The following is a 12,048-nucleotide window of genomic DNA, read 5'->3' as shown; positions in this document are numbered from 1 at the left end:
AGAGCAGCACTGCAGCCAGTAACAAACAGCAGGTGGGCTTCAAGGGTAACGTGCTATAATTCTGGGAATCACAAAATATTCCTCTGGATAATCAAGATTGTCCAAATACCCATAAAAAGCGAACAAATGCTAGCAAGTCCAAGTTAAGTAATTTATATGGGAATGTGATGGATTCACTCATATCTTTAAAATCAAAATTGGTTGGATGGCTCTCTAAAAGATTTGCTTTCATTCTTCCAGAAGCTACAGACTGAATGCATAGAGTTTGAGTACGTTCCCTGCATTATGTAGGAGGTCAGATTAGATTATCACAGTGGTCCTTTTCCAGCCTGATGACTATGAATCCAGTAATCTTTTATTTTTATTATTTGACCCTTATTAGACCTCCAAACTGTCTGGCATAAGAGGTATATTCCTTGTTTAAGAGATTAACCCTCTTTTGACCCCATAGAGAACTGTGAGTTTGCTCAATGAGCTTTTCCTTTTAGGCTGAAAACCTGCTCAGAGGGCCCCTTAAGCCGATCCTTGCAGGTCAACTTTGTTTTAGTCTTCCCCTCACCAGGAGCCCAATTATTGTCACTCCTTCTGATGTTAACACTTGCACTTCCAGGTTCCCAGCAAACCAGAAAGCAGTGGGAAATGCAATTTTTCTTTTTATTTACCCCAGTCCTAAATAGAAATCCTAAATCTACTTCCCACTCTGACTCGAACCAAATCCCAGAGCAGCAAGGAAACCATCTTGCTGTTCACACCATGCTCCCTATTCACAATTTTGGGTAAGACAGAAGTAGCCACCCTGCAGCCTTTGACTCTTCCCGAGTGTCAAAACTTGCTCAGGCGGTCAGAAAAAGGAGATGGGGAGCAACAGGCAACACCTACTGCAAAAAATGATAATAATGACCTCCCATTCAACACTTGTGCCCTGTACTGAGCAGCTACCGAAACAGCTCTAGAAGATTCCTGTTCTGGCGGGATCTTTCCACCAAAATTCAGCTTCAGGCAAATTTCAGTGTAAGCAAGCCCTAGCAAAGTTGTAAGCAGATTTATACAGGGCTGCTAAAGGGAAAGTACTGTACTGGGCAAGCTTTACTGTAGGTATCAATAGCATTAAATTACTAAAACAACTGATCGCCACATGAGGAAGTTTGTTCTTTATGAGGACAGCTTTCCAAGAGGGCTCTGGGACCAAAATCCTGGGTGCACCACTGATCCTCCCACCGGCTCAGTGTCAGCCTTGACCTGGATAGAGAAAAGCAGCAAGTCCCAATTCACTCAACAAATCTCTGGTCAGTGGGAAGTCATGATCACCTGCATTTCCGTCAAACCGCCATCTGTCCCTCCATTTTCCCTGGGTGTGTGATCCCTGTTTTCTACATCACAAAACAGAGGCATGGGTCAGTAAATGCCTCCTGTATCTATCCGGCTTCTTTTATCCAGATAAGATTCCTCCCTCCCCCTCCCCATCCAAACCACTGAAGTCTGACAGATCCCAACCCACACAGTGGGCAGGCTGGGATTTACCTGAAGTGCAACGGTAACTCAGGCATGTCGAGGAATATCCACAGGATGTTAAACAGTATTGACAGCTGAAAGTCTCTGTGCCTGTTGTCTCAGACTCTTTGCACAGACATCTCTCAGAATTTGAACTACCTGACAGACAGAGAATAGCAACTGACTGCAAAATATCCCCGCATTGCAGATTAGAGGCTTTGACAAATCCGCTTGGATGGCCTTGAATTAGACTGAACTGACTCCTCTATGATCTTGTCTTCAAGACATTTTGGCTTCTTTTTCCTGCAATACACCTGGAAAGAAGAGTCAAAGAGATTCCCAGGAGCCCTGGCTGGTTTAGAGGACTGGCAATGTGATTAAGCACTTGTCTCTAACAGGGCCTCAGTCCCACGCTACGCCCTATGCTGCGAGTGATGATCAGTGGTTTCTTGATTATCTGAGGGAGAACCTTTGATTGCCATTCAGGTCCTTACTCTAAGTCCACTCACCGACAGCCAGTGATCCCCACTGATGCCAGTGGGCTTTAAATCATACGCAAATTGCTTAGCATAAGTGAAATGAATTGGTGATTAAGAGAAACTCCCAACAGTTAGGTGCCCACATCACAAGCCACCGTAACAGCTGGTGCTAATTAACTCCTTTGCAGACACTCTCAGCAGTGATCCCACAGCCTCATTATACAGGGAAACGAACTACCTGTTCATTCCCGGATGCTGTTCGCAGATGTTGGGGTTGGAAGGGACCTCAGCAGATCATTAAGTCCAACCCCTGCCCCAGGTAGGCAAGAGCGCTGAGGTCAGACGACCCCAGCCAGGTGCTTGTCCAGTCTCCTCTTAAAGACCCCCAAGGTAGGGGAGAGCACCACCTCCCTCGCAAGCCCGTTCCAGATCCTGGCAGCCCGTACCGTAGAGAAGTTCTTCCTGATGTCTAACCTGAATCTACTCTCTATCAGTTTGTGGCCATTATTTCTAGTTACTCCAAGGGGTGCCCTGGTGAACAGAGTAACTCCTATCCCTTGCTGTCCCCCGCGATGAATTTGTAGATGGCCACAAGATCACCTCTCAGCCCTCTCTTGTGGAGGCTGTAGAGATTTAGGTCCCTCAGTCTGTCCTCATAGGGCCTTACCTGTGGGCCCCTAACCATACAAGTGGCCTCCTCTGGACCCTCTCAGGGTTATCGACGTCCCTCTTGAAGTGTGGCACCCAGAACTGGATGCAGTACTCCAGCTGTGGCCTCACCAGTGGCACAGAGGGGAAGTATCACCTCCCGGGACCTTGTTGTGATGCACCTGCTAATACATGATAAAATGCGGTTAGCTTTACTGATCACTTCATCCCATTGACAACTCATGTTCATGTTGGAGTCAACTATGACTCCAAGATCCTTTTCTGCTACAGTGCTGTTGAGAGGGTCACCCCCCAGCCTGTAAGTGGGTTGGCGATGCCTTCTCCCTAGGTGCAGCACTTTGCCTTTGTCCCTGTTGAATTGCATCCTATTCTGTGCTGCCTACTTCTCCAAGCTGTCCAGATCCTCCTGGATTCATTCCCTGCCCACTAGTGTGTTTACTTTAGGCCATGATTTGGTGTCATGTGCAAATTTGGACAGAGTGCTCATGACGCCCTCCTCCAAGTTCCTTTGAGTCAGTGCTGAGGTGCACACTTGGTGCCACAGAGAAGACTGCCATGACTCTGCAGATGGTGTTCCTTTCTTGTGCGTAGATGCTGTTTACTGCTGTCAATCCAGCATCTTCCACCAACCTCAAACCTGCAGAAACCTGCACTTTCTTCTTCAAAGAGCACTTCAAGGATGCCTGCAATCAGGAAATTCAAAAACCCAACCACTCCGCTCATTCATAGGAACATAGGGCTGAAAGGGGGTCTCTTGACCCATCAAGTCCAGCCCCAGTCAAGGGAACACAAGAGGAATTCCACACGCTAGTGCCATCATTAAGAACCTGCAGACTCAGGTAGTGTGCGCTTTAAATACAAACGCAAGGCGATATTTTTATCTCGGTAGCACTTTCTATCCAAGGGCCTCAAAAAGTGTTATATGAACCACCTAGTGCTGGGCAGATGTTCGAGGGGCAGGGGAAGACAAGATGCAAGAAGTATTTTTGACTCATTGCCTATGTATGGAGCTTTCATGCTGTGTTCAGGCCTAGAGATGCCAGCGCCATCGGTGGAACAAGACACGCCCGCGGGGGCACAAGAGGAGGGCAGTAATAGAATAAATTTTGATGCAGCTGGTTTCCATTGGAAAACCTTCAGCTCTAAAACATTGTTCTGATGTCCAGTTTAGCAGAGAGCTACCCTAGAGATTTCACGGTACCAGACTATGCAACATCTTAAAAACATTTGCCTAAAACCCAAATGCCACTGATCTTAGCTTTCAGCAGTGCTTCCAGCTTTCTGCTTTGTGAGAACAGTTTATTCATAGCAGTTGCCAAGCTTCAGTGTTCCAGGGGGAGGGAAAGGACAAAAAAGAAACAAGGGAAGAACAGCCTTTTGATGATAAAATATTGCATTAGGTGAACAGCTCTGTTAATCAAAATGTAGGATGCTGATTCATGGTAGCAGCAGTGAGATAGCTGGCCAGCATGAACATTCAAAGGACAAGTAGTGTCATTAAATAGCAGTGTTATCACCTGATGTATGTACATTTTAGCTCCTGGCAAATGAATCCCAATATCCCATAGTCTATGAAAATGAATGAGGTAGCAGGACAGATTGGAGGTTTATGAAGGGCAGGGAATTATTTTCAAGGGTACTTTGTCTAGTCTAAGATGGGCCAAAACAGAACACCTTGAAGGAGCGCTCACACTGTTGGACTTGGACACCGCCTTTTAAAAGGTAAGGAACATCTGCAGGAGAAAGCGCTGCTTGTAAAAGGAAAGTTGTGATTAATGCCACTGTAGCCTTGTACATCAGCAGTGCATGCGGTGCACAAATGATTGCTATTTATTATCTGTATTATGAGAGTACATGGAGGCCGCAAATGATACTGTGGACCCCTTGGACCAGACCCAGGACCCTGGGTGAAGAGCTTGCAATCTAAAAGAGAAGATATGTTAGGAAGAAAGTATTAATATACCAATTTTAAAGATGAGGAAGTCAAGTGACCTCTCTCAGGAGTCTGTGGCACAACTAATATCTGATCAACAGATGATAGACAATGATATATAAACACAACTGAGCAAATCTGTACGTACCAGAATTACAACAACCAGAATTCTGCATGGAAGCTTTGTAGCTAACTCTATAGCTCGAAATAAGGGAGCAGTAACCAAATTTGGAATCAACTTTTCTTGTTTGATTCTTCGGTTAGGCGGAGATCTAGTCCAGGCATCTTAACGGAGTACAAGGACAGCTTCCACAAAGTATGGTAGTAGTGCAGAGGAACAAAAGTTCATGGACATCCGGCTTCAAATGACATGTTTTTACTCAGGGTGACCAGTCACTCAGAGCAATATTTCACTTCAATGCTCCTGGAGACTTTAGGTTTTTAGTTTTGGAAAAGCCAACATTTCACAGGGAAAATATAATCTCAGAAGCTTCAGACTAGTTCTTGTCACTAGCTCTGATTTACCATGACAGATCCCAGTGCAAAAAAGACATCACAATAATCTTTCCAGTTGTTAAAAGTTTGTTTCATTTTTAAGCCCTTAAACTTCCCACAAAGGAAAACGAACAACCTTATTCCCTAAGCCCACCAGTAATTCTGGCACTCCCAAGAGGCAAATTCTTCCCAGGATTACAAAGCCTGGGTAACATTTAAAGACTTCTTTGCCTGTTCTTCTTCCAGAGACAATTCCTTATGTGGCTGGGATGGAGACTGCAAAAGCTATTCATCTTCATTTGCAGACATTTTGTTGTCTTAAATTTCCCTTTGTTTTTTAAGAGAGTGGCAAAGTGAATAATAGCATAGATACAAACATTTACACTTGTACAAATTCTCCTAGGCATTGGATCCCTAGGATCTAATTCACATGTGCCTTACACTTTCCGTCATCTGATGCCCAAAGTAAAAATGGCCATGCTAATCTGCACAGGATTATTCAAAGAAACAAATATCAGGCCCACTATAGCGACAAACTGGTCTCACCAAAATCAATGGCAAAAGTCCCATCGACTTTAATGGTACAGGATCTATCCTAAAATGACTCTGTCATCATCCATCCTTAGGTCATGTCAAGATTTAGTGCTGCAAGCTACACAACCTCTTCAACTAATGTTGATTTTAGTGGAATGGGAGTGGGTCCCGTGCTCTGGCTGGCCCAAGGGTATTGCCTATCACCTTACAAATACCTAGTTCAGCCCTAGCTTTGCATTCCTTCATTTGTACTAGTTAGGAGCTGAACCCATTTCAAAAAGTTATCGATTATTAGCATTAGGCATTTAAAGTGCCAGAATACCACCCTATCCCCCAACAGTAGAGCAATGCACAGTTCTCAGATGGAAGACCACCTTGCTGTATAACAATACACACGAGTGAGTGACTAAAAACATTTTCAGCTAGCAACACTCATGTGGGTTGTTTCTTTGTGAGGAGATGGATCCACCACTACTCATGCACTTCTTTATTTAATGTCTCAATGCCAAATAATAGCTAATGGAAGCAATGATTGAATACTGACATGCATATTTTTCCAATCCACTTCTCCTTTGGCAATAATGCCCGACCAAGATTGATGACGCTAATACCAAAGCAAATGGTTTGTTTGCTTTTTCCATAGGATTCATTTTTCAGAATAGCCTCAGTTTTTCCTTTATTTGTTTTCATTTTGTTTCCCCAGGAACAGAGATAGGATAGATGGAGAAATTCTGATCAGTAAGGAGTTCATGGTACTTGTGTGTCTGCTGCTATCCCAGGTCCCTGGAGACAAGGGCCTGATTCACCACTGGTTTATTCACTGCTAAACAGCTATTAGATCAGAATGATAGTAACAGCGGGTAAGTGGCCACATGAACTTCAAGGTGGGGGACATCTGAGCTCAGAGAAAACCATGATGTGCAAAGTTATGCAAGGAACCATTTCACAGCAGGAAGCAAGGACAAGACTTTGTGCTGGAGGTCTAACTCAAGGAGGCAGATGGCTGATTTCATGAGCAAATCCCAGGGCCAGCCACCACTTTCACAGACTGAGCATGGTAGGGGCCCCCCATTTCTCTCATTGGCTGAGGGACCCGCTGGTCCCACCCCTCACCGTTGATTGGCTGTGAGGCTGTATGTCATGAAGCCCTGCCCCTTGTCGCGGACTGGTGCCTGTGGCAGGGCACAAGTGGTGCCTGCCACTTCAAGAGGACCTATCGGGCTGCAGAGCAGCCGGCAGGTGGGCTCAGGCCCAATCAGATGGTCACCTGATGGCTAGGAGGCCACCTGATTGGAAGAGAGCTGGGCAGTTGCGGTATAAGCCCAGACACAGGGAGCAGGGCTGGCAGTTGCAACTGGGGAGCCAAAGGATTAACATTACCCAGCCTCAGGACTGCTGATCTGGAAACACCTGGAGGTTAGGGGAGGAACTATGGGGATGGAGGAGGTTCCTGTTGGTCCTGGGTAAGACCTGAAACTGCACCCTGCTAGGGTTGGATGGTACAGCGGGGAAATGCCACGCCTGTACCTCCCCAGTGAAAGCCACGGATGGAGCACTGGAAAGACTCAGCCCCTGCTGCCTTGTGGGTACCCTGTGGAAGGGATAGACTAAGGGAGCACACCTGGACAGAAAAACATAGGGTCCAGGCCCACTAAGGGCAGTTTGAGGTAGGGTCCAAGCCCATGGAGTGGAGCCTGAGACAAGGGCCAAGGCTCAAAGTGGGGCCTGAGGCCCAAGGGATATAAGGCCCAGCAGCCCAGTGAGCGACAGAAAAGTGTCCCAGTGAGGGACAGAATAGAGTAGCCTAGAGAAGGGGCCAGGAGGCCAAGGTCCACAGAATGGGGTCTGAGGCCAAGTCTGGACCATAGGCCAAGTGCAGCCCAGCAAAGGTGGCACAATCACCTACTCTGGACATCTTCAAAACAATGGCTGGATGCTTACCTTGCTGGGGTTTCTGAGAAGCCTACCAATATCACATAAACTCTCCTGTAGTTTATCAAAAGTATGGAGTTGATGTACTAACTTGGCTTCAGTGGAGCTTTAAGACCCATTATCATCAGGCAATCATTATCATCCTGGTGCTTCTTTCCACAATGAAGAAAAGACCCCTCTTTCCCCAGTGCCTTAATGGATACATGCAGAGAGAACAAAAGGTTGTGCATCCGCGCGCGCGCACACACACACACACACACACAAAAATCAACCCCAATTTTCTCAAGAGCCTTTCCCTCTGCACAAAAATGAGTGTTGTCCAAAAACCCCCAGCTGGGGCCCAGAACAGGGGAGCAGACCCAGGACACTTCTTCCCTTGACTGATGATCCATAGCAGGATTGCTACACAGGTAATGTTCACTGTGTTATTGTCCACCAAATGCTCCATGACTCACCCTTGTTGAGCAACCATGGGAACTACAGGCAAATGCCATGAGGAGTTCCTTTGTTGCTTCAGGATCCAGAAGACCAGAGGCCCAAATCCCAGATCTTACAATGCTTTTCCTCTAGCCAAGAAGATGCAAATGTATGAGTCAGTGTGTTTATGGGAAACAAGTGGAGATGGACAAATGCAACCACCCTCTTCTGTCAGAATTTGGATAGGCATGTTGATTCCACGGACCCAGAGCGCACCCACGTGTGCCACCCGGCTGAAGTGCCCTGCTGAGACAGAGATGGAGCTAAGCCTTTTCACTCTCCATCTATATCTGGAATGGGCACCGCCCATCTCTTAGTTTTACCAGTACTACAAATAATGTAGGTTTTGGCATAGACTGGACTTTTAACTACAAGCAACATGCCGCAGTCACAGAAGAAGAGCTCCTGATCTGTGTTTATGTTGGTATTAAATTACTAAAAGATAAAGTGCAAACTGGTAGCCATGCTACATACTAGTTTCGGATTATGGCAATCGTTTTCTCTCCTTGCAGATGTTGTACTGTACTGTATCAGTATCACAACACTAGCTACGCCACGCAGCACACAAAACAACATGCTCTAAATCAAGCTCCATTTCCATATGAAAATAATCTCTGCCATATGCGCCTTACTGTCCCTGTGAATCTTAGTCATCTGTTCTTGGCATTATCGACAACTTTTCTTCAGTCCATTGATTCCCTCCTTTTTTCTGTGCAGTAGCTCAGCATCCCCTTAAGCTTCCCTTGTGCTCATTGACAAGGTCTTTGAGTAGCTGCCCATCCTGTGATCAAAGACTATAGACTAGACAAAGACAATTTAGAAGGGATAGGTTGAGCTACAAGGACATTTGGTGAATGTCACTTCAAAAAAAAAAAAAAAAAGAAAACACAGCAGCAAAGGCTGTGCACAGTTTGCTGTTGTGGAACGATCTTCACCTCCTGTCATACTGAGCCCTCTCGTTCTCTTGCTTTTCATTTGCTTCACGCTTTACCAAGGTGCTTCACTCAGAGGAGGGACAACTTAGCTCAATGTTGGATCCAGCCTGACTAAATGGATTAATAGACAGAGTATATAACCTATCATATAATGAGGGAGGAAATGAATTATTCATGGAAGATGTTATTCATGTCATTTAATGAACTACTGGAAGGTTTCAGTTACTATGGTGATGAGGTATAGGAATCAATATAGGATATAATACCCATTGTACATACATACAAGGTCTATGCACATACACGTTAAGGCTGAATAATATTCATCACGACGACAACCAAATGAGCTCATTAGGAACAAAGAGGGGGTTGTAGCCAAACCCCTGATCTTACCTGGATCCAGACCTAGTTCTGAGTTACAGATATCACCCGTCTCTATAAATGGCTGAATCGATATCTTGGGAGCAAACACCCACATGCCAAAATCCAGGGTATTCAGATTCTGGATACCAATGTTGCAGCTTGAGCACTTCTTTAGGAATGATACTATTACAGATAGATCCTTCTGCATTGTTATGTTATGGGGCTTTTCACACAGAGCCCATCTCATGGCTGTGGAGGATGAGCTAGCAATGTATAAGCAGCATAATATTGTTCTGTTATGGAGCACCACAGAGAACTGCCTACTGCAGTGGTTAAAGAAATGAAAATGTGACAGGCCCCTGGATATCTTACAGAGATTGGATTTTCTGGAGCTTCCACTTCAGTTGTTTGGCAGCATTTTTTTCTCCCCCCAGCATTCAGATGTGAGGGTCGCCAGGAACGGCCTGAATAGAACGATGCAGGGGGGAGATGTTCGGAGGAGTGGTCCCTTTGGCTGTCTTATACCAAGAGGCAATAGTGGCTCATGGGGCATTAATATAAAAGCCAAGAACTTAACTCAGATTCCCCTCATTGCACCTATGCCTTAGCTACAAAAGCATCTTGCTTCTTCCTCCATATATCTATCTATATATCTAGCAAGACTGACTTCACAGAATTAAATCTGTTTTTCTTTAGCTTTCCAATTTTATTTTTATGCTGTGTGGAAGGCTATGAGTCATATGACCATTTTTTAAGCATCTTTGGCAACCTACATACCTGTGAGATTTTTATTTAACCATTTGCTTGAGATTGTAGTAAAAGAGAGGGTTGGGTAATACGTTACTTTGGGGTCTTTGCTGGGGTAATTTGATGAAAACCTATATTTCAGCTAATGTTTTGCTGAAACTGAGAACGACAAGGTCCTGCTTAAAATCTGGTAATGTCATAATTTTTTTGGTAACATGACAAAAGGTGTTGCCATTCAATGTGACAGTTTCTACAACTTTCACATGGCATCATTATGAACTAAATAATGATTATGATACAAGGTAAAATAAGCGACCAGGACAGAAGAGAGATAAGCCACTTTAACTCAATTTGTAACCAATATCTGAAAAACTTTGTCATCAAGCCAACTATCTTCCAACCAGGTTGGCCTAGATCTTTTGGTCATGAACTACGGAGCTTTTTTCTCTCCAGCCAAAGCAGCTCACACTGCATGTGGTCTAAACCTTTAGAAGAGTTGGGAGTGAAAGAAGCGTTTGAGGCACATATGAAGATTAAAAAGAAGTGAAAAGGAAGTGTGGAGCATATTGAATGCAGAGTTTCAGTGTTCACTGCGGCTGATATTAAATATTAAGCAGTGGTTTTACCACTTCTAAAAAATTTCAGAACTGCTTAATATCAATTTCCTAATAAATGTAATCTGAGCTATAGATGTGCCTTGGAAGCAGTTAGTAAGTGCTACTTTCTATACAAGGCTTAGCTAGGTTTGCCTTCAGTTTTACTGCCTCACAAATTCTCTACCCATTCTTAAGAAGCACTTCTCTAAACTCTTCGAATGTCCACTGTGCACCTTTTCTGGTCCAATACCAATGCAATTAACCCATGCAGGCTTTATATATATACACATACGTACAAGAGGTGTAAATATATATATATATAAAAAAACTTATATGGGCCAATTGTGTATATACATTTCACTGCAATATGCAATGCATTCCTTATTATTCATGCCATGTCACTGCAACTTGATAGTACCCAAAAGTGCTATTAAGCTGGGCTGTAAACATGGAGAGAGGCAATCCCTGCCCAAACAGCCAAACTGTAGGGTTAACAAATTACTATAGCACACACTGGGCACGTCTACACAAGAGGCTGTGGTGATGTAGCATTGGCTACACTGCTGTAGCGATGCACTCGCCCATCACTGCGATGACACGACGGCAAAAAAAAAAACAAACCACGCGCAGCCGGCACAGGCTGCTACCGCACTGACAGTGCAGTTACAACAGCATCATACGGCCATGTATAGATGTATACCCACTAGGTGGGAAAGGGTCTAAAGAAGGAAGACGGGGGCCCAACGAAATGATCTTACAGTTACACAGTAGCTACACGTACAACTTCATGGGTCCGAGTCATTTGAACCCTCTTTCCCTCCATCCCCAACCCTTGCCACACCTAACAAAGCTACTAGCAACTGGCTGATGACTTGTAGAGCTCAAGGCAGAAGGGAGCCTTGAAGATGCAAATCTTGCTGCAGAATGAAGTGCCATATTTTCTGGCATACAACACACCCTAGACTAAAATACTCACCCTGGTTTTAAAAGGCGGAATGAAGAAAAAAAAAAAAAGATCTTTCCTTGTAGTAAGTAACTGAGTATAGCAGGTAGGAAACAGCCTGTGGATTGCTGCAGATTTTCCTTTCAATTTCATGGGGTCAGTGGCAGAACCTGTTCTTACCGTATTTCTCACATATAAGGCACACTACAACTTCCAGCAGCTGGTTTTTGGGAAAAGGTGCATATTGTACGTGAGAAAATACAATGCTTTCATCCAAAAGCTGCTTTTTATTTAAAATATGCCAGAGGTGCTGGGGACATTTTTCAAGTTTGAGTTACTATGTCCTCCAACATCACACCCTATGAACCGCCGCGCAGATTGCTTGGCAAAATACTCCTTTGATATATCATGCTACTTCCCCACCCACATTTTTACTCAATAGAGTCACTCTGTACAT

Source organism: Crocodylus siamensis, chromosome 9 (genome assembly GCF_052110815.1).
Source record: "Crocodylus siamensis isolate JL-2025a chromosome 9, ASM5211081v1, whole genome shotgun sequence".
Classification (NCBI taxonomy): domain Eukaryota; kingdom Metazoa; phylum Chordata; order Crocodylia; family Crocodylidae; genus Crocodylus; species Crocodylus siamensis.
The sequence above is the reverse complement of the archived record's forward strand: the minus strand, read 5'-3'. Positions refer to the sequence as shown.